Here is a 19303-nt window from a genome sequence, read left to right as displayed (position 1 = left end):
TGAACTAGAAACATACAGGCCCAGCCCCCCACTAGGACCTGTGGCCTAGCGAGCACAATGTAGTTGGGATATCAATGCCCATTTCTCTCCATTGCCATCCCTCTGTGTTAACCGTGTTAACCCTGTTAAAAAGAACTGAATTTCTGCTTAGGCTTCAGGCAGCAGAGGGGATGCGGACAGCCTTTGGGTATTCTGCAAATTGGGAATTCCGCAAATTGGGAATGTCCTAAGGACATTCAGGTCTCTTGCAAGCCAGAGCCCCTACAATATTATGATTCATTTCTAGCATTCCAGCTATCCATGTAAATGTGAATCTGGGTAGGAAGGTTACAGAACAGCAATTTAGGAGAGATGCAGGTGAGAGGTACTGGTTCAGCAAGCCACATCACATAGAGCCACCCTGACGATCAATAAGGAGGCAGATGTTTCAGCCAGTCTGCTCTTCCATCCAGAAACTACTTGTAATTTTAATCTTTTCATAAATAATCATAGAAATATTCCAAAATTATCATATTTGTATGTATTTATACACATACATTTATACATGATTCATATACATTTTTCCTATATTCATGAATGCTAGCCATTCTTTCATATGAGTTACTTTAAGCTATTACAATATTCAGTGAATGTACTATCTAATAAATGCAATTAATGTCAATAATTCATATAATGTCTACTCTAACAAAATATGAAACATGTAAATTAGGTAAATCATTAACTTATATGAGGAATTTTGAAACCACGATCCAATCTTATTGAACTGTTCTTTAATGTTTAATGCTAATTAACCAAACACTTGACACATTTTATTCACATAAAAGATTACGCTAAAAATATTTTACACTTATTTTCAATATTTTCTTTAGCTTTTGCTCTATCTTCTTTTGCAAATTCAGTGAAAATCTGGGTAATAAGATATTGCTGATCAAATATGATTTGTGTCCATGTCTTTATTTGTATCAGTTTGGATTATCTTCAAGGCTGTTCCATTTCCTTCATTTAGACTTATTGAATGTCACATATTGCCACTAATGAAGCTTATAGTTATAAGAGGTATATAAGCACTATATCTTCCTTTGTATTTAAACCCTGTATTATTGTTTGCAGGTTCAAGATAATCTGTAGGGCTTTTTATTTTCTTAAAATAGGCAATTTAAAAATTCTGTTAATGTTTTGAATATGTAATACTTGATAATGGTTCAAAATTAAAATGTCAGAATGTATACAAGGAGAAGTCTTGTGACTACTCCTTCCCTGTTCCCCTGTTCCTCCTGGCCCTATAAGGAACCATTTTTTGTAGCTTATTAATCATTTCTGTGTTTCTTAATGAAAATAAAACACAAATATATGTTCTTATTTTTCTCCCTTTCTTTCAAAAACAGGTGATGTTTAAAAATTCTGCCCACAACGCCTTTTAACCTTGCTGCTGACATATTTTTCCAGTTGGTAACTTACTTCTTTGCAAAGAGAATTCATTAAATCATCTATGTATGCATTCACAAGATCTCTATAAAGTTATCAAAATTAACGGGATTATTTTAAATAATTATTAATTGATTCCACTCTTATAGGTTTTCAAAATGGATTGGTTGATTTGCTGGAAACACAGTGCTTGAGTTAAGGACATCAGAGAGAGAGTCTGGTCCTCCCTAGTGACTGGAATGTTCTGGCTTACTATGCAGGTTACTGCCTTCCTGGCTTGATGGTTTGGATAACTGCTGAGCTATTTTTTTCATATTTTAAAAATTAGTTTAATTTCTAGCATAAAAGCTGTGCTAAAGGCACCACATAGGAAAGTATACACAGATCTAAAAAATGGTTAAGGATGTTTTATGCTCAATGCAAATTTTAAAAACTTGTAATTTTAAAGTCTTGTAAAAAGTGATGTTTCAAGAGTTTGAACTGTTTAAATTTAGAATGCCGAAGAGGAGTTTGTGATGCTAACAGTTATCTCTTGCATGATCATATCACCAACTAATTACAAAATTGGAAGTTTTTTATTCACTCAAGCGCTTCCTCCTTCTCATTGCTAATATTTCCATTCAGGGTGTCTAGGCATCCTCATTTACTAATATGATTTTGTATTTCAGGTTGTGTAGCATTAGAACCTTGCTCCCAGTCCTCAGCATTCCATGATACATGACTATGCTGCACAGACCATGGTTAGGGTGCGCTTCCATCCTTGCCATTATATTGCAAATAGAGCCCCCTTTCAACCTCAGGAGTGCCCTGGATTTGGTGTTAAATTCTGTGGTCAATCTGTGAGATTTGTCAATGATAATAATGGCTTTTATTGAGCATTTGCTCTATACCAGGCACTGTGTTAAGGTCTTTGCCTATATTATTTCTTTTATTACTGCACAGAGCATAACTTTTCCATTAGGCAACTGTATTGGAATGCTGTTTTACAAAAGGCAATGGGAGTCAAGAGAGGTTAAGTAACTTACCCAAAGTCAAACAGCTAGTAACTGATAAACTGGGACTTGAATTTAGACTTGTTGTATCTGCACAGTAACTGTTTGTGCCTTTGCTGTTTTATGAGAACAAGTCTGTGGCCACCCAGCCCAAGTTAGGTTGGTAACAACTTGTGGTGCTGGGACAACTGAGTTTCTTTTGATTGCCTTACATTTATTCAGCCTATTCATCTGTCAACTAAATAAATACATTCTTTTTCTTTTTATTTTTTAATAAATGACAAAACAAAACAATGTTTCGTGTGTGTGTGTGTGTGTGTGTGTGTGTGTGTGTTTGAGACAGGACCAATAATCTTGGCAGTGTTATGTTACAATGGCTTTTTAAATTTTGTACTAAATGCCAATTTAATTGTTTAGTTTGATGGGTGCATTAGAACAGTGGATCACTGTTTCACTTTGGAAAAGCTGCTCTCTGTCAGGTTTGTGAACAGCTTTATTGTTTAGTTCATATAAAGTTCAGTAGCTCTAAAAATACACACTTTAATGGGTGATGTAATAGACATTTTATATGTGTTGCAGGTACTTTCCCTCAGTAGTTGAAATGAATACCTTTTGTGCCTTCTGGAGAAGGTGTCTGTATGTATGGTGTGGGAATATGTGTGTGTCTGTGTATGTGCACATCTTGTTTGAAAGCCCCAGTCTTACAAACTTACAAACTGGATTCTTCAATCTCTTTCTTATGAAATATCGACATCTACTGTGAATCTATCATATATCATTGGAGTTGACAGACATTTTGACTGTTTAACTTGCAAATACAGGCTTTGGGTCAGAAAAAAAAAGAAAAAAATATTTGTGGTAGATTCTATTTGATTTTTTTAAAAATGGAATCAATTGATTCAATTTAGCTTGGCAGCCTAACAAGGGACTTCAACTTCTGCATCTTCAGACCTTTCTCAGCTTTTCCCTTGCCCAAGAAACTATTTCTTTCTTTTTGTTTCTTTTCTTAGCTTGAGGAAGTGTTAAGATTTGTTCATTTCAAAACAGATCATTTAAAAATGAAGAAGCCACATTGTTTAATTCACTGGACTGGGAGCCTTAGAGACATGTTCTATTCTCAGCTCTGGAAAATCTCTTAAACAAAATCACATGACCTTCAAATAAAGATATTACTCTAGTTTGAGATAGTAGACTTTACTTTCTAATCAGCCCTGAAAGCATAGTATTAACTGGAAAGACCTTGGCAAAGTTATACTATCTAAATAGGCAAGTTCCAAATCCTGGCAGACGATATTCCTTTGAGTTACATTTTTCTACAGCTTTTAAAAGTCTCTTCTCAACTGTAATCCTTCATTTCCAGTAGGATAATACAAGATTAATATATCTATTAAAAGAATGAAGATATTTTGGATGAAATTATTATAAATCCCTTATGGAAATATACCACATTATAATCCCCAACTGGAGGCTAGAGTAGTGGTGATGGAATTAGGCTTACTCTGCTCTGTACCTGGGACTATTGATGATTCCCATACCTGACACCTCAGGAAAACTGATCTCTTTAGCTATGCTGGTCCAGGTTTTGATATACCTTTTTTTTTTTTTTTTTTTGACTTTTTTCTCTGTATTTAACAAAGCCAATCTGCATTACGAACAAAGAACAAACAACACAAACTTCCTTAATCATATAAGGAAAATTATAAAGAAAAAACAAACCAGGAAAGTATGTGGTGAATGATGTGAAATTTCTGAACATAATGCAGTGAACAGTACAAACTATTTGGTTTCTGAAAAATTAAACTCTAGTCCTTACCATTTAACTGATTCTGTACCTTTAAACAATTGACTTAATCTTTTTGTTCTTTTAAAATAGGAGAATAACACTTCATATGGCTAGTTTAGGATCAAATGATAACTATGAAAGTACTGTGTAAAAGACAGATGTTAGTTATTGTGTTGATGATACAAGTCCTGCCTATGGGCTATTAGGTACATTAAATACACAACTCAGTTGTTTTTCTTCACTTTGTGGAAGCCCTAAGGAGATAAATTTCAGATTGTGTGCACTCATGCTTCGTGGGATTCTCACTGTCTACATGGCCATCCTTCTCTTCTGGTCTATTCTTTGGTTCTATAGCTGAGGTCTGGGCTGCTCTGCTCTGGCCACAGTTTGCACTCCATTTCCACTTTGCAACAATTCTGATATGTTCTCCCCGTCATCTCCTTTGCCCTAACCTCTCCCTCTTTCCCAAAGAGAAAGGCTTGTCTTGCTTGAGTCAGAATCAACTTGAGGACATTTCCCTTTTCCCTCTGTCATTTTCTAGCTTCAAGTCTTAATATTATTATTATTGTTATTATTATTATTATACTTTTAAGTTCTAGGGTACGCGAGCACAACATGCAGGTTTGTTACATTGGTATACGTGTGCCATGGTGGTTTGCTGCACCCATCAACTCGTATTTACATTAGGTATCTTCTCCTAATGCTATCCCTCTCCAGTCCCCCACCACCCAATAGGCCCAGTGTGTGATGTTACCCTCCCTGTGTCCATGTGTTCTCATTGTTCAACTTATGAGTGAGAATATGTGGTGTTTAGTTTTCTGTCTTTGTGATATTTTGCTGAGAATGATGGTTTCCAGCTTCATCCATGTCCCTGCAAAGGACATGAACTCATCCTTTTTTATGGCTGCATAGTATTCCATGGTGTATATGTGCCACATTTTCTTTATCCAGTCTATTATTGATGGACATTTAGGTTGGTTCCAAGTCTTTGCTATTGTGAATAGTGCTGCAATAAACATACGTGTGCACGTGTCTTTATAGTAGCATGATTTATAATCCTTTGGGTGTATACCCAGTAATGGGATTGCTGGGTCAAATGGTATTTCTAGTTCTAGATCCTTCAGGAGTCACCACAGTGTCTTCCACAATGGTTGAATTAATTTACACTCCCACCAATAGTAAAAGCGTTCCTATTTCTCCACATCCTCTCCAGCATATGTGGTTTCCTGACTTTTTAATGATTGCCATTCTAACTGGCATGAGATGATATCTCATTGTAGTTTTAATTTGCATTTCTCTGATGACCAGTGATGATGAGCATATTTTCATATGTCTGTTGGCTACATAAATGTCTTCTTTTGAGAAGTGTCTGTTCATATCCTTTGCCCACTTTTTGATGGGGTTTTTGCTTGTAAATTTGTTTAAGTTCTTTGTAGATTCTGGATATTAGCCCTTTGTCAGAGGAGTAGATTGCAAACATTTTCTCCCATTCTGTAGGTTGCCTGTTCACTCTGATGATAGTTTCTTTTGCTGTGCAGAAGCTCTTTATTTTAATTAGATCCCATTTGTCAATTTTGGCTTTTGTTGCCATTGCTTTTGGTGTTTTAGTCATGAAGTCTTTCCCCATGCCTATGTCCTGAATGGTATTGCCTAGGTTTTCTTCTAGAGTTGTTATGGTTTTAGGTCTAACATTTAAGTCTTTAATCCATCTTGAGTTAATTTTTGTATAAGGTGTAAGGAAAGGATCCAGTTTCAGCTTTCTGCCTATGGTTAGCCGGTTTTCCCAGCACCATTTATTAAATAGGGATCCTTTCCCCATTGCTTGTTTTTGTCATGTTTGTCAAAGATCAGATGGTTGTAGATGTGTGGCATTATTTCTGAGACCTCTGTTTTGTTCCATTGGTCTATATCTCTGTTTTAGTACCAGTACCATGCTGTTTTGGTTACTGTAGCCTTGTAGTATAGTTTGAAGTCAGGTAGCATGATGCCTCCAGCTTTGTTCTTTTGGTTTAGGATTGTCTTGGCTATGTGGGCTCTTTTTTGGTTTCATATGAACTTTGAAGTAGTTTATTCCAATTCTGTGAAGAAAGTGAGTGGTAGCTTGATGGGGATGGCATTGCATCTATAAGTTACCTTGGGCAGTATGGCCATTTTCACGATATTGATTCTTCCTATCCATGGGCATGGAATGTTCTTCCGTTTGTTTGTGTCCTTTGTTTGTGTCCTCTTTTATTTCCTTGAGCAGTGGTTTGTAGTTCTCCTTGAAGAGGTCCTTCACGTCCCTTGTAAGTTGGATTCCTAGGTATTTCATTCTCTTTGTAGTAATTGTGTATAGGAGTTCACTTATGATTTGGCTCTCTGCTTGTATGTTGTGTATAGGAATGCTTGTGATATGATGGGGTTTTGTAAATATACAATCATGTCGTCTGCAAACAGAGACAATTTGACTTCTTCTTTTCCTAATTGAATACCCTTTATTTCATTCTCTTGCCTGATTGCCCTGGCCAGAACTTCCAATACTATGTTGAATAGGAGTGGTGAGAGAGGGCATCCTTGTCTTCTGCTGGTTTTCAGAGGGAATGCTTCCAGTTTTTGCCCATTCAGTATGATATTGGCTGTGGGTTTGTCATAAATAGCTCTTATTATTTTGAGATACGTTCCATCAATACCTAGTTTATTGAGAGTTTTTAGTGTGAAAAGCTGTTGAATTTTGTCGAAGGCCTTTTCTGCATCTATTGAGATAATCATGTGTTTTTGTCATTGGTTCCGTTTATGTGATGGATTACATTTATTGATTTGCATATGTTGAACCAGCCTTGCATCCCAGGGATGAATCCGACTTGATCGTGGTGGATAAGCTTTTTGAGGTACTGCTGGATTTGGTTTGCTAGTACTTTATTGAGGATTTTTCCCATCGATGTTCATCAGGGATATTGGCCTAATATTCTCTTTTTTTGAGTGTGTCTCTGCCAGGCTTTTGTATAAGGATGATGCTGGCCTCATGAAATGAGTTAGGGAGGATTCCCTCTTTTTCTATTGATTGGAATAGTTTCAGAAGAAATGGTACCAGCTCTCCTTGTACCTCTGGTAGAATTCGGCTGTGAATCCATCAGGTCCTGGACTTTTTTTGGTTGATAGGCTATTAACTTGCCTCAATTTCAGAACCTGTTATTGGTCTATTCAGAGATTCAACTTCTTCCAGGTTTAGTCTTGGGAGGGTGTATGTGTCAAGGAATTTATCCATTTCTTCCAGATTTTCTAGTTTATTTGCGTAGAGGTGTTTATAGTATTCTCTGATGGTAGTTTGTATTTCTGTGGGATCGGTGGTGATATCCCCTTTATCATTTTTTATTGCGTCTATTTCATTCTTCTCTTTTTTCTTCTTTATTAGTCTTGCTAGTGGTCTATTAATTTTCAAACTGATCTTTTCAAAAAACCAGCTCCTGGATTCATTGATATTTTTGAAGGGTTTTTTTGTGTCTCTGTCTCCTTCAGTTCTGCTCTGATCTTAGTTATTTCTTGTCTTCCACTAGCTGTTGAATGTGTTTGCTCTTGCTTCTCTTGTTCTTTTAATTGTATTGTTAGGGTGTTGATTTTAGATCTTTCCTGCTTTCTCTTGTGGGCTTTTAGTGCTATAAATATCCCTCTACACACTGCTTTAAATGTGTCCCAGAGGTGTTGGTATGTTGTGTCTTTGTTCTCACTGGTTTTGAAGAACATCTTTATTTATGCCTTCATTTTGTTATTTACCCAGTGGTCATTCAGGAACAGGTTGTTCAGTTTCCATGTAGTTGTGTGGTTTTGAGTGAGTTTCTTAATCCTGAGTTCTAATTTGATTGCACTGCGTTCTAAGAGACAGCTTGTTGTGATTTCTGTTATTTTACCTTTGCTGAGGAGTGTTTTACTTCCAACTATGTGGTCAATTTTAGAATGAGTGCGATGTGGTGCTGAGAAGAATGTATATTCTGTTGATTTGGGATGAATAGTTCTGTAGATGTCTATTAGGTCTGCTTGGTCCAGAACTGAGTTCAAGTCCTGAATATCCTTGTTAATTTTCTGTCTTGTTGATCTGTCTAATATTGAGAGTGGGGTGTTAAAGTCTCCCATTATTATTGTGTGGGAGTCTAAGTCTCTGTAGGTCTCTAAGGACTTGCTTTATGAATCTGGGTGCTCCTGTATTGGGTGTATATATATTTAGGATAGTTAGCTCTTCTTGTTGAATTGTTCCATTTACTATTATGTGATGGCCTTCTTTGTCTCTTTTGATCTTTGCTGGTTTCAAGTCTGTTTTATCAGAGACCAGGATTGTAATCTTTGCTTTTTTTGTTTGTTTGTTTGGTAGATCTTCCTTCATCCCTTTATTTTGAGCCTATATGTGTCTTTGCACATGAGATGGGTCCCCTGAATACAACACACTGATGGGTCTTGACTCTTTATCCAATTTGCTAGTCTGTGTCTTTTAATTGGGGCACCTAGCCCATTTACATTTAAGTTTAATATTATTATGTGTGAATTTGATCCTGTCATTATGATGTTACCTGGTTATTTCACCCATTAGTTGATGCAGTTTCTTCATAGCGTCTATGGTTTTTACAATTTGGCATGTTTTTGCAGTGGCTGGTACTGGTTGTTCCTTTCCATGTTTATGGCTTCCTTCAGGAATACTTGTAAGGCAGGTCTGGTGGTGACAAAAATCTCTCAGCATTTGCTTGTATATAAAGGATTTTATTTCTCCTTCACTTATGAAACTTAGTTTGGCTGGATATGAAATTCTGGGTTGAAAATTCTTTTCTTTAAGGATGTTGAATATTGGCCCCCACTCTCTTCTGGCTTGTAGGGTTTCTGCAGAGAGATCTGCTGTTAGTCTGATAGGCTTCCCTTTGTGGGTAACCCGACCTTTCTCTCTGACTGCCCTCAACATTTTTTCCTTCATTTCCACCTTGGTGAATCTGAAAATTATGTGTCTTGGCATTACTCTTCTCAAGGAGTATCTTTATGGTGTTCTCTGTATTTCCTGAATTTGAATGTTGGCCTGCCTTGTCTAGCTTCAAATCTTTAGAGGTCTTATCCTCTCCATGCCATAGTTCTGTCTCCTGGATTGGTTTACCTGAAACATATTTCTTACTGAGATTTTGAGACAGATTCTTGCCTTCTTCACCTGAGCTTAAGTGTGGGTCCGGCTTGCTAGTGGTCTTGCTGCCTGGAGAGTGGGAGTGCTCTCACTTCATTCTGCACCGTACATCCCTGTTCTCAATGTCAGCAGCAGATAGAAACTGTTCTTTCCCACTTTTGAAAGACTCCATATTCCATAAAAGTTTCCAAATGAGTTTCAAGTTCTAGCTTGAGAAAGCAGAAATAAGATTGAGGAAAGCCAGTAAGTGTTTTTAACCTTCCCACCTAAGAGTAGTAGTAATTTTGGTAGTGCTGCTAGAAGTAATTGTGGTAATAGCAGCAGCAGCAATAATAGTAATAGTGGTAGTAGTAGTCATCATCATTGTCTTAGTAGTAGTTAACATTTATTGCCCCTTTTTAGAACGAAGTATGATGAAAACTTCTGAACATGCATTATATGATTTAAACCTTCCAATGACCCCGTGAGGTGAGTCTGCCACTATTTCTCTTGTAGACTTGAAGATGCTGAGGCTCTGCAGGTGAAGCAAATTGCCTGAGTAGTAACATGGAGAATCGGTATTCAAAGCCAGGTTTAATTTCAGAACCTGAGTACACCGTTCCACATTCTGGAATACATTAATTGGCTCTTGGGGCAGAGGCCACTGACTCAAATGCCCATAGGAGCCAGTTCAGAAGTGAAAGTTGGTGGACAGGGCCCAGAATTAGGAAGACAGCAGTGCAAGCTAGATGATAAATGGCAACTGACATTCTTCCTCAGTGTTGGGGTGCTATGAGGCATGGTGGGGACTGGGGTTGTTGGAGAACATATGTCCTATCTAAAAAAATGACAGCTACTACTAAATCCAGCAGTTGTTCTCATACAGAAATAAACTTTTTAATGCAGAAATTTTAAAAAGATGATGAAAACATGGATTTTATATAATATTTCTCAATTATTAAATATTGGCATTAGTTGCAAATGAAAAGCTAAACAAAACACTGTGAAGGTTAAAATAATTATGTCTGGGGACCAAGTTGGGCCTGATGTGTTACCTCTCTCAGGGAAAAATTTTGGAACATTCAAACCATGTCAATGAGTCATGACACAATACAACAAGAGATATAATCTTCTGTATTGGCCAGTAGTTGGACTGTCCTTAGCCATTCCATCAACAGTTGCTTTATGGAAGACTCTGGGGAAATCCCAGTTTATTAAATGTTGTATAAAGACTGAAAGAAATCACATAAATAATAATGATTGTATTCTTAAGCCCCTACTGTGTGCCAAGCACTTTGTATAGCTATTTTATTTAATTCCCATAACATTCCTGTTAGACATGTGAGAATAGATATTTGAGAGGTCAAAAAATAATAGCAGCAACTTGCCAAAAACGTATAGCTCTAGCAAGGGGCACTGTGGGGTGTGAATCCAGATGTTCATGATTCCAGAGCCCTTTGTCTTCCTGCTCAGCTCTGCTGCCTTTACAGTGACATATTGCTGTGAAGTTGGCATTATGCTGGATCTCACATAGGCAGGGAAAGGCTGTCCATGTTCTTCAGCATGACTTTCAGTTTCAACAAGGAGATTCCTCTAATCAAAATTATCTTTGTACACTACCAGAAATTATTCCCTTTCACATTATCACTCAGGCTGAAATTTGAGCCTTTACAGATTCTTTTGTTTTAACAAGCATACTCCTGTGAAGGTGCCTGCTCAAGCAGTCTTTCCTTCATTCACGTGTTAACATGAAGTTAATCAGATTATATCCTTCAAACAACTAGCTGAGATCACAGGAATTTCCCTGGACAGCAGGGAGGAGGAAGTGGCTGTTCAGAAATGTGTGTCATTGATTAGATGGGGTGACCGGGCTGTGGAAGTTGGGATAGGCCCTGTGTACCACGGGCAGGTTTCCGGCTGCTTCAGAAGCAGAAGAGTGGGCACAGAAGTTTGTTAATTATGTTACCTTTTGCCTAGATCTGTCTCCTCAACTAGACAAAACCATATTATTGGCTGGTGTTTTTTATCCTATTATATTTATGGTACAGAAATGTAGCATTCTTTTTTTTTTTGCTGTGAGTTATATTTTGAATATCTTTTACGTTTCTAAAATAAAACTATTATCTTTAGAAAATTAATGTTATTTTTTCCCGATTAAGGAACAGACTGTCAATAATTAAAGAGAAAACAAAGCTGAAGAAATAATGACAAAATAGCTCTCTCTAAGGGATAGGATTATGGACTTTCAATGTATTGTTTGAATTTTTTATAATAAGATAACTCATTTTAGAAGGAGAACAAACAATAGAGTTTTGGCGTTGGAGGAGGGTGAATGAAAAATTTCTTAGTTGTCAGGGTGTAGTCAGAATGAGGTGGGCAAGTTTTACTGCCTGTGAGTTAGAATCTGTGATTACCTCAAGGAGAGAGGCCCTATTAAGGGTATGAGGCTCATGAAAGGGAACAGAGGAGGGGCCGACTCTGCAAGTTTTAGTTGGTCTTTCCTTCTCCCTGCTTCTGAAGCCCCAAGGAATGTGGGGTTTCTCCACAGTTTTTTTTTTTCCTTCTGGAAGTGAGAATGAGAATTCGGAAGAATTCAGGGTGATTCAGTGCTCAGAATTCCCTGATATCTGTTAAGCCTTAGTACTGACTGTTATTTATTAGACAGCTTTGCCCAAAACAGCCCCTAAATGTTTACTATGCCAGCCTTGCTAGAGTTTGCTCATGCCTTCTTGTAACCTGAATCCTATCTCCCAAGTTTTCAGAAGTCTCAGAATAGTTCTATTTTCTTTCCCTTTTTGTTCATTTTAGATATCAGCTATGAAAAATTTTATTCTTTCATTTTGGTTCAGATGCAGCTTGGGATCCTCAACTTATTTCCCTATTTATTTGTCAATGGAAATTATTGCTTTGCCTTACTATAATATACTGTCTCTCTGCAAATTCTGAATTTTCCAGGAGTAGAAGAATATATGCAAATGTTTTGCATACGTTAGTGCATAATAACTAAGCTTTACCCTCTGTAAATAAACTCAAAACTGGTGGACAGTGGTTGTAAGTGGAATGAGTCAGGTGATACTGACTTATCCATTTGAACCTTAAACATACTTCTTTGGTCAGTCCTCAGAATCCCTTACTGGTATTGAAGAGTAAGAGATCTACGAAGAAGAATATTAGGGTCTAGGAACTCAGAAGGCTCTTTGGTCATTAAAGGCAAAATGACAATCACATCCTTTAAAATCAAATTTGTTAACGTAATTATTCCATTTGTCCATCCCACAGATATCTGGTATAAGGAAAGGCTTTTATGGGTGAAACTGTTCTATTCTTTGTGATACTGTTGGAGAAAAGGCCCATTTATTTAGTTCCCAAGAAAGGTTATCTATAGCAGTGTCTTTTAATATGACATGTTCCTCAACGATTTCTCTTTAAAAATCCATCCACCTCTGTGATCTGCTCTCTTGTCAGCTCATCTATTTAATTTTGGCTGCCCTTTTCAAAAGTGAAGCCATCAGTGTTCTTGGCGTCAGCAGATTTCTGTCAATCCTCTTTTTATCAGTTTTTTTTCTCTGTCTGTATCTGAGTCTGCCCACTTGGCCCCCTAACCTGTAGCTACACAGAATTGCTTGTTTGTACTACTTCAAACGTATCCCACCCTTGTGGGCCCATCACTCAAATATCTGTGTTTTCTAAGGCCTTCTCTTTCCCTATAATTGATGAAAGCCCCCTGCTATTAAAGACTCACCTTATACATCACCTGTCCTATCTTCCTCCACCTTGGCCCTCCGTCCTAAGCAAAATTAGGCTATCTGCCTTTTGTGCTCCAGTAGCATAGCTACAATATCATGATCTCTGCCTCACTCCACAGACCAGAGTTCCTTCATGTAGAGTACAAGATGATCCAGGCAGTGTTCGACCTATTTTTATTGATTTGAGGTCTAAGGCAATACGGTAAGCTTTTCTAATGTTTCATGTATACATCCATCCTGGCACCTTCACTCAGTTCCCCTATTATTCTAGGTTTGCTCTCACACATTTGCTCATATTCAGCATATTATGAAATGTTATTGTTATTTTTATCTGGTTTTAAGAGGATTTACAGATTATGTTAACTTTTTTTTTATACTAAAACTACCTTCACAAGATGAACAAGTATCTTAAATACATTCCTACAAAAACACCCTGGCATGTAGATAATACTTGTAATGTAAGCACAACAAATGACAGGAAAAAGCCAGAGCTGACTCCTCTATACTGCTACGAACACTGTCAGCAATAGCATGGCATGTGGTTGTGTGCAGTCATATGCAATGTCTTTGACATCAGGCCCATCACAGTAACAACAACAGTAGCAATCCAACAACATCTTATAGAAGATTTAAAATGACTCAGATAATTTAAAATATAGATTTATATCTGTATTTCACTATTGCTGTCTAGTAACATTATCTTAAGGGTTTATTTTGCCCTGAGAGAGTAGATGAAAGTAATATAGTAATACAAATAATTTATATAGTATATAGTAATGCAAATAATTTATAATAATTATAATAGTTTACAAATATAGGTTTAGTATCCTTTATCCAAAATGCTTGGGACCAGAAGTGTTCTGGATTTGGGATTTTGGAATGTTTGCATTATGCTTACCAGTTGAACATCTCAAATCCAAAAATCTAAAATCGGAGATACTCCTCCAGTGGACATTTTTTGAATATCATATTGTTGCTCAAAAGTTTCAAATTTTGGAGCATTTTGGATTTTGGGATTTGGGATGCTCAACCTGTAATAAATATTCATTATTGACAGAACATGCTGAAAAGTGTATTAGTAGGCATATGTAATAAAAAAGTTACAGACCACTACTATGAATTTAGAGATGAATGCCCAGAGCTGCTGCAGAATAGAGACTGTATTATTTTCATCTTTGTAGCTCAAGCGCCTAGCACAATAACTGGACCATATTATATGCTCAGTAAATATTGAATGACTGAATAAATCAATAGAAGAACCAATATAGGATGGGGAGTGTTATAATCTCAAACTAGAGGTGAGAAACCAAGATGAAAGAACCTGATGACTCAGATGCAGGAAGTGGATTTATGTCTGAGTATGCAATGAAATTATGACCCTACTGCAGCGTGAATTTATCTGGTGAAGTCATCACTTCCTGTCTCATGGGGAAAGGGAGATACTGCCAGTTGGGGAGAATCTGGGACTGTTCTCCTTTTTATTTCACCCTAAAACTGCCTCCTCTTTTTCAGATCCTCTTCCAGGTCTCATCCCCTCACACCACCACTTGTGCCCCTGTTACCAAGGAACCTTTATTGCCTGAAATGCTCACCTGAATTACTGAGTGATTTTGCTTATGTCTGTGTAATCACAGTCCCAAAGCTATTTTCTGATAAATGATTACAACTTTACTTACATAATTCTGCAAGCCCAGGCCTCATCTTTCAGTACAAGTGAAAAGAATCTAATTCATGTCATGATATTGCAACAAAAATTTCACCTTAGGACTCAATTGTTTTACTATTTAAGAATTACTTATCCTTGGATGTTGTGGGTTCCTAATAGAGGGATCTGTTAATTATTTTTATTCTTAAATAATAATAAGTGCTGAGGCAAGCAATATGGACTAGCAATATACTTGTGTTTTCAGAAATAAGGAAAGATCATTTTTCTAATATTTTAATAGAGCAAAACAATTTCAGCAACTAGTAGTATAAAGTAAAGTCTCATTACTTGGGTAGCAAATGTTTAATTCATCTGTGTCATCTTGGTTAAATGTTCTCTAAAATTGTATGATAGTTACAAGCTTACCTTGTATGTTTTAGGAGTAGTAATATAGGCAATTCACAAGTAATATTGACCTTTTAATTAAATGTTCATGATAAATATAGAATATCCATTTTGAGCACAAATACTTTTTATTGCATTATTGGGAAAGAGTTGCAGCCATCAATAATAAATGGAGCTTGCCCTTCTGTAATTCACGGTTCATCATCACAAGAGGCCACTAGACAGTAAGCACCATGAAAGCGGGAAACATATCCTTTCACTCACTGTTGTAGCCTCCATGCATAGTAGAGTGTCTAGAATGTAATAAGAATACAACAAATATTTTGTCAAATGAATGAATGAAGTATGTGTATGTTCACCCCTGGCACCAGCCATATATTACACCTTTGCCTGCCCATAAAGATAAGTCTCAAATAATAGCTATTGTATAGGGCAGTGGTTTTCAGTCTCTGATCTGGGGAACCTTGGTGCTCTGTGGAGATGCTGAGTGGTTCTGCCAATAGCAAATTGTTTTCTGTCGAACCTTTACACTGCTGGAGTGTTATTTGTCACGATTCTTAGTTACAATGCAATCTACCTTAAGAAAAAAAAGATTTTTTGGCTTAGAAATGCCAAAAAAGGTAGAGCAAAAGACACCAAGGAAAGGCTAGAATGCAGCCTGGGTCTCAGAATAAATATCACCTTCATCTCTCAGCATGTTGGCTTCATGCTCACTGCAGACCTGTTTTTTCAGTGGGAAACATAGCTTATGACAGCTGTTAAGCTTTGGTATGTCTTAGATCTCTAGTCACTGGATAAAGACTGACTTCAGGCTTTCTTTGGCCTCAAGTTTAAAATTTTGGAGAAGGAATTTTGTTTACAAGAGTTTGGCTATTTAAAACAAGTTTCAAAAATTTCTGCTGTAACAGTTAATTTGCAGCCCCACCACTCTTTTTTGACTCTCCCTCTTTTATTCCCATCTGTTCTTTCTCAGCATCATTTCCTTAATTCCAAACTTGGACTCTTGGCCCAGTCTTTCTCACTTCTTAACTCTCTTCTTGGCCTATTTGGCCCTTAGCTTTCCTGTTCTTTGTGTCTTGGTATGTCGTTTGGTCCTTCTATCCCCTTGTCTTGACTGAAGACTCATTTCCCAGAGAATCCCCTTCCAGCTTTTTGTCTGGGAGGAATTGAGCCATATAATATGTAAGTTTCAAGATTATATAAACCATAGCTGTTTTAAGTCTTCCTTGTACTTTCAAACGGTTTTCACTAAAGGACAAAAGGCAGTTATTTTATATCTACTGTAGTCCTAAGCAGCATATAGGGTAGAAGTTCTTAAAATAACTTCTTTTGTAAAGTGGGACACCTTCAGTCATTAGACTAGAATTTTCTCTGATGCAAGTGCTAAGAAATGACCTTCATCAGTAAAAAGGTACATACATATTGAAGCATGGGAATTACCAATATAATCTTTCTTTTCTGTTTCTGGAAAGGCAATTAAGGCTTCTACTCCTCCAGCAGCTAGTGGAAAGCCTGTCCTGAGTCAGATTTGACAATAGCATTTTAAAATGACCAAAGGAAGTGTAAGCCTAATTTAGAGCAGGACATTTCATCTGCACTACTCCACTTAAACTTTTGTGCTGAATTTTTTAAATGTGCAAAAGTTGTCTTGGAAATACATTTTGAATCATGAGAAAATAATTACAAGTAAAGTCAGAGAGCAGGATGAATTCTAATCAAAGAAGACATCTTTACAAATAAATAGGTAATGTTGTGGTCCTACAGAGCATTTTTCACTTAGCTCTATGGTGAAATGATTTTAAAATTAAGAAAGATGAAGTTTTACTTTAATTAGTTTGTGACGACATGGATAAGTGCTTTTGAAAGAATAATTATCTGGCCCTTCTTTTAAGAGAATGTGAATTGAGAATTGAAGTTGATCTGGGATCAGCCCGATTAACTTTATCACAGTTTTGTCATGTTCTGCAGTAAATTAGCATGAATTCTGTCATACATAAACTTCATTTGATTTTGTTTTGTTTCTTTTTCATTCTTGTTTTGTGTTTTGTTTATTTAAAATAGTTGAAAGGAGTTCTGGCTAAAACCAAATTCATTGAAGGACTATTTGGTCTTTTTATATATTTCCTCAAGTCGTAGAGAGAATGAAAAATATATTATGTTATACAAACGTGTTTCTCATATTGGGGATCACCAACATATGCTGTGAGATTTTTAAGTTCTCTATGAGAATTTAAATATTTTGTGTTATTTCAAACGTAATTTTTAAGAAAGAGTATGTGTAGTTTAAATCCATCCATACAATATTGATGCCTATTTTTGTGTCCGTGGATTTATGACATTAGTGCCAAGAGAGTCACCTATGTGACAGTGTCTACATTTTAATATATTGTTTCTCAAATCAGGCTCTAAGAATCACAGAATCTCTGGACATGTTTTCAAGCATCTGCAACTACCTTTGTAACAACATTAATAACTAATATTTTCAGATGATATTTTTGACACCAGATAGGTTCTAAGAAGTTTTTATGTATTATCTGCTATAATCCTCACAACTCTAGAAAGTATTACTATTTTCTTCATTTTAAACATAGAAAGAGGCCAGTGTGGTGGCTCACACCTGTAATCCCAGCACTTTGGGAAGCCCAGGCAGGTCGATCACCTGAGGTCAGGAGTTCGAGCCCAACCTGGCCAACATGGTGAAACCCTGTCTCTACTAAAAATACAAAAATTATCTGAGCGTGGTGGCGGGCACCTGTAGTCCCAGCTACTTGGGAGGCTGGGGCAGGAGAATCGCTTGAACTCAGGAGGTGGAGGTTGCAGTGAGCCAAGATTGCACCATTGCACTCCAGCCTGGGTGACAAGAGTGAAACTCCGTCTCAAAATAAATAAATAGATAAAATAAAAATAAAGATAGAAAAACATAAACACAAAGAAGTTAAGGAACTTGCCAAGAGTGTTAGAGCCGGGTTTGGAACCCCACACTCTAGCTCCAGAGTTCATGCTCTTGAGTACTGTGACCCTTTCCTCCCTGGTGGGGATAATGGGTACTGTTCCCTGCCCTTGTCGTTGGTTACCCATAATTATGAGCACTTAAAAAGTAACTGATTTCATTAATTTGATGAATATGGGTTTCAATTTCTTGGAATAACAAGACTTCAGAAAATACTGACTGGCTTCTATTCTAAGGGTATGACTACTTATAGAAGGAATTAATTTGTGTATCAAACATTTTTAGAGTTGTCAATAGAAAACTGTTAAGCCATAATAGCAACAAATTAGAGAATTTCTGTTGATGTGCATTATCCATATAGGAAGAAAACAATGTTTCCTCTACCCAGTTTCCTTCTCTTCTTTCTCCCTTCCTGAACTTTCAGTCCTAAATCCTTATAAGGAGCAGAACAGTGCTGGTCTCTACACTGGAACTGGGAGGGAACTGCAGTGGCCCAAACTATGGTGTTGGAGCCCGAAAAGGGGAAAGGAGGGCATTTGTTTAGGAAGGCTGACCTTCACTGGGTCAGAGACCAATGCGGGTAAGGACCACATTTATGTGTAAGGGCAGCCTGATATGGGTGTCAGAGCACAAGCAAGGTGGGGGTGGAAGAGGTACCATGAATGGGTGACTAGTGCACGATGTCAATGCCCAAGCAGAGTGAGAAGAACATCATCATGGAGGGACAGCCTGACATGGGGTTTTGAAACTCAACTGGAGTGGAAAGCATGCTCATGCAGTGGGGTGGGGGGCAGAATGGGGAGTCAGAGTGAGGAAGAAGTATATTTGGAAGGGTAGAATCTGCCATGGAATATTGTAGCTCACGTGAGTGAAGGCAGGGGAGCACCGACTGTGGGCTGTTGGGACCCAAATGGGATAAGGGAGGCATCTGTGTAGAAGAGAGGTGGTATTAGAGATGAGGGATGAGATTTTATATAGGGAGTTGATCAAATAAAAGATAAAAAGTTAATGGCAGCTGGACTTCTCACTGTTGGAGAAAGAAGCTACAAATATAGGAGGGGAGAAAACTATAATGAACCCTATACTGTTGTATTGCAGTTGGAGATATCAGTGTATATTCATAGATATAGATATAGATATTGATATAAATGTGTCGGCCTGTGTTTTCTAGCTTTGCCTACTGGGTGGGCCTAGAAGTAGTGACATCTCAGTGGCCATGAACACATCTAGTGCCCAAAGCTTGCCTT

The 19303-nt window shown here is 37.2% G+C and overlaps 1 protein-coding gene across 7 annotated transcripts in view; it reads left to right on the top strand.

Annotated features, from left to right (window-relative positions):
- CCDC148 (coiled-coil domain containing 148) overlaps window positions 1-19303 on the top strand; it is a 330389-nt gene that overhangs the window by 51931 nt on the left and 259155 nt on the right. Inside the window, exon 1 of one of the 7 annotated variants that reach the window (XM_054548889.2) lies at window positions 12235-13258. The exons of the other annotated variants lie outside the window; for them this stretch is intronic. The gene's annotated coding sequence lies outside the window, so the exon portion shown is untranslated. Of the gene's footprint in view, window positions 1-12234; window positions 13259-19303 lie in introns of those variants that run through there. 7 annotated transcript variants of the gene reach the window in all.

The sequence above is a fragment of the Pongo abelii genome, chromosome 11 (genome assembly GCF_028885655.2).
Source record: "Pongo abelii isolate AG06213 chromosome 11, NHGRI_mPonAbe1-v2.0_pri, whole genome shotgun sequence".
In the NCBI taxonomy this organism is placed as follows: domain Eukaryota; kingdom Metazoa; phylum Chordata; class Mammalia; order Primates; family Hominidae; genus Pongo; species Pongo abelii.
Note: the sequence above shows the minus strand (reverse complement) of the source record. Positions and strands in the feature narration are given on the sequence as shown.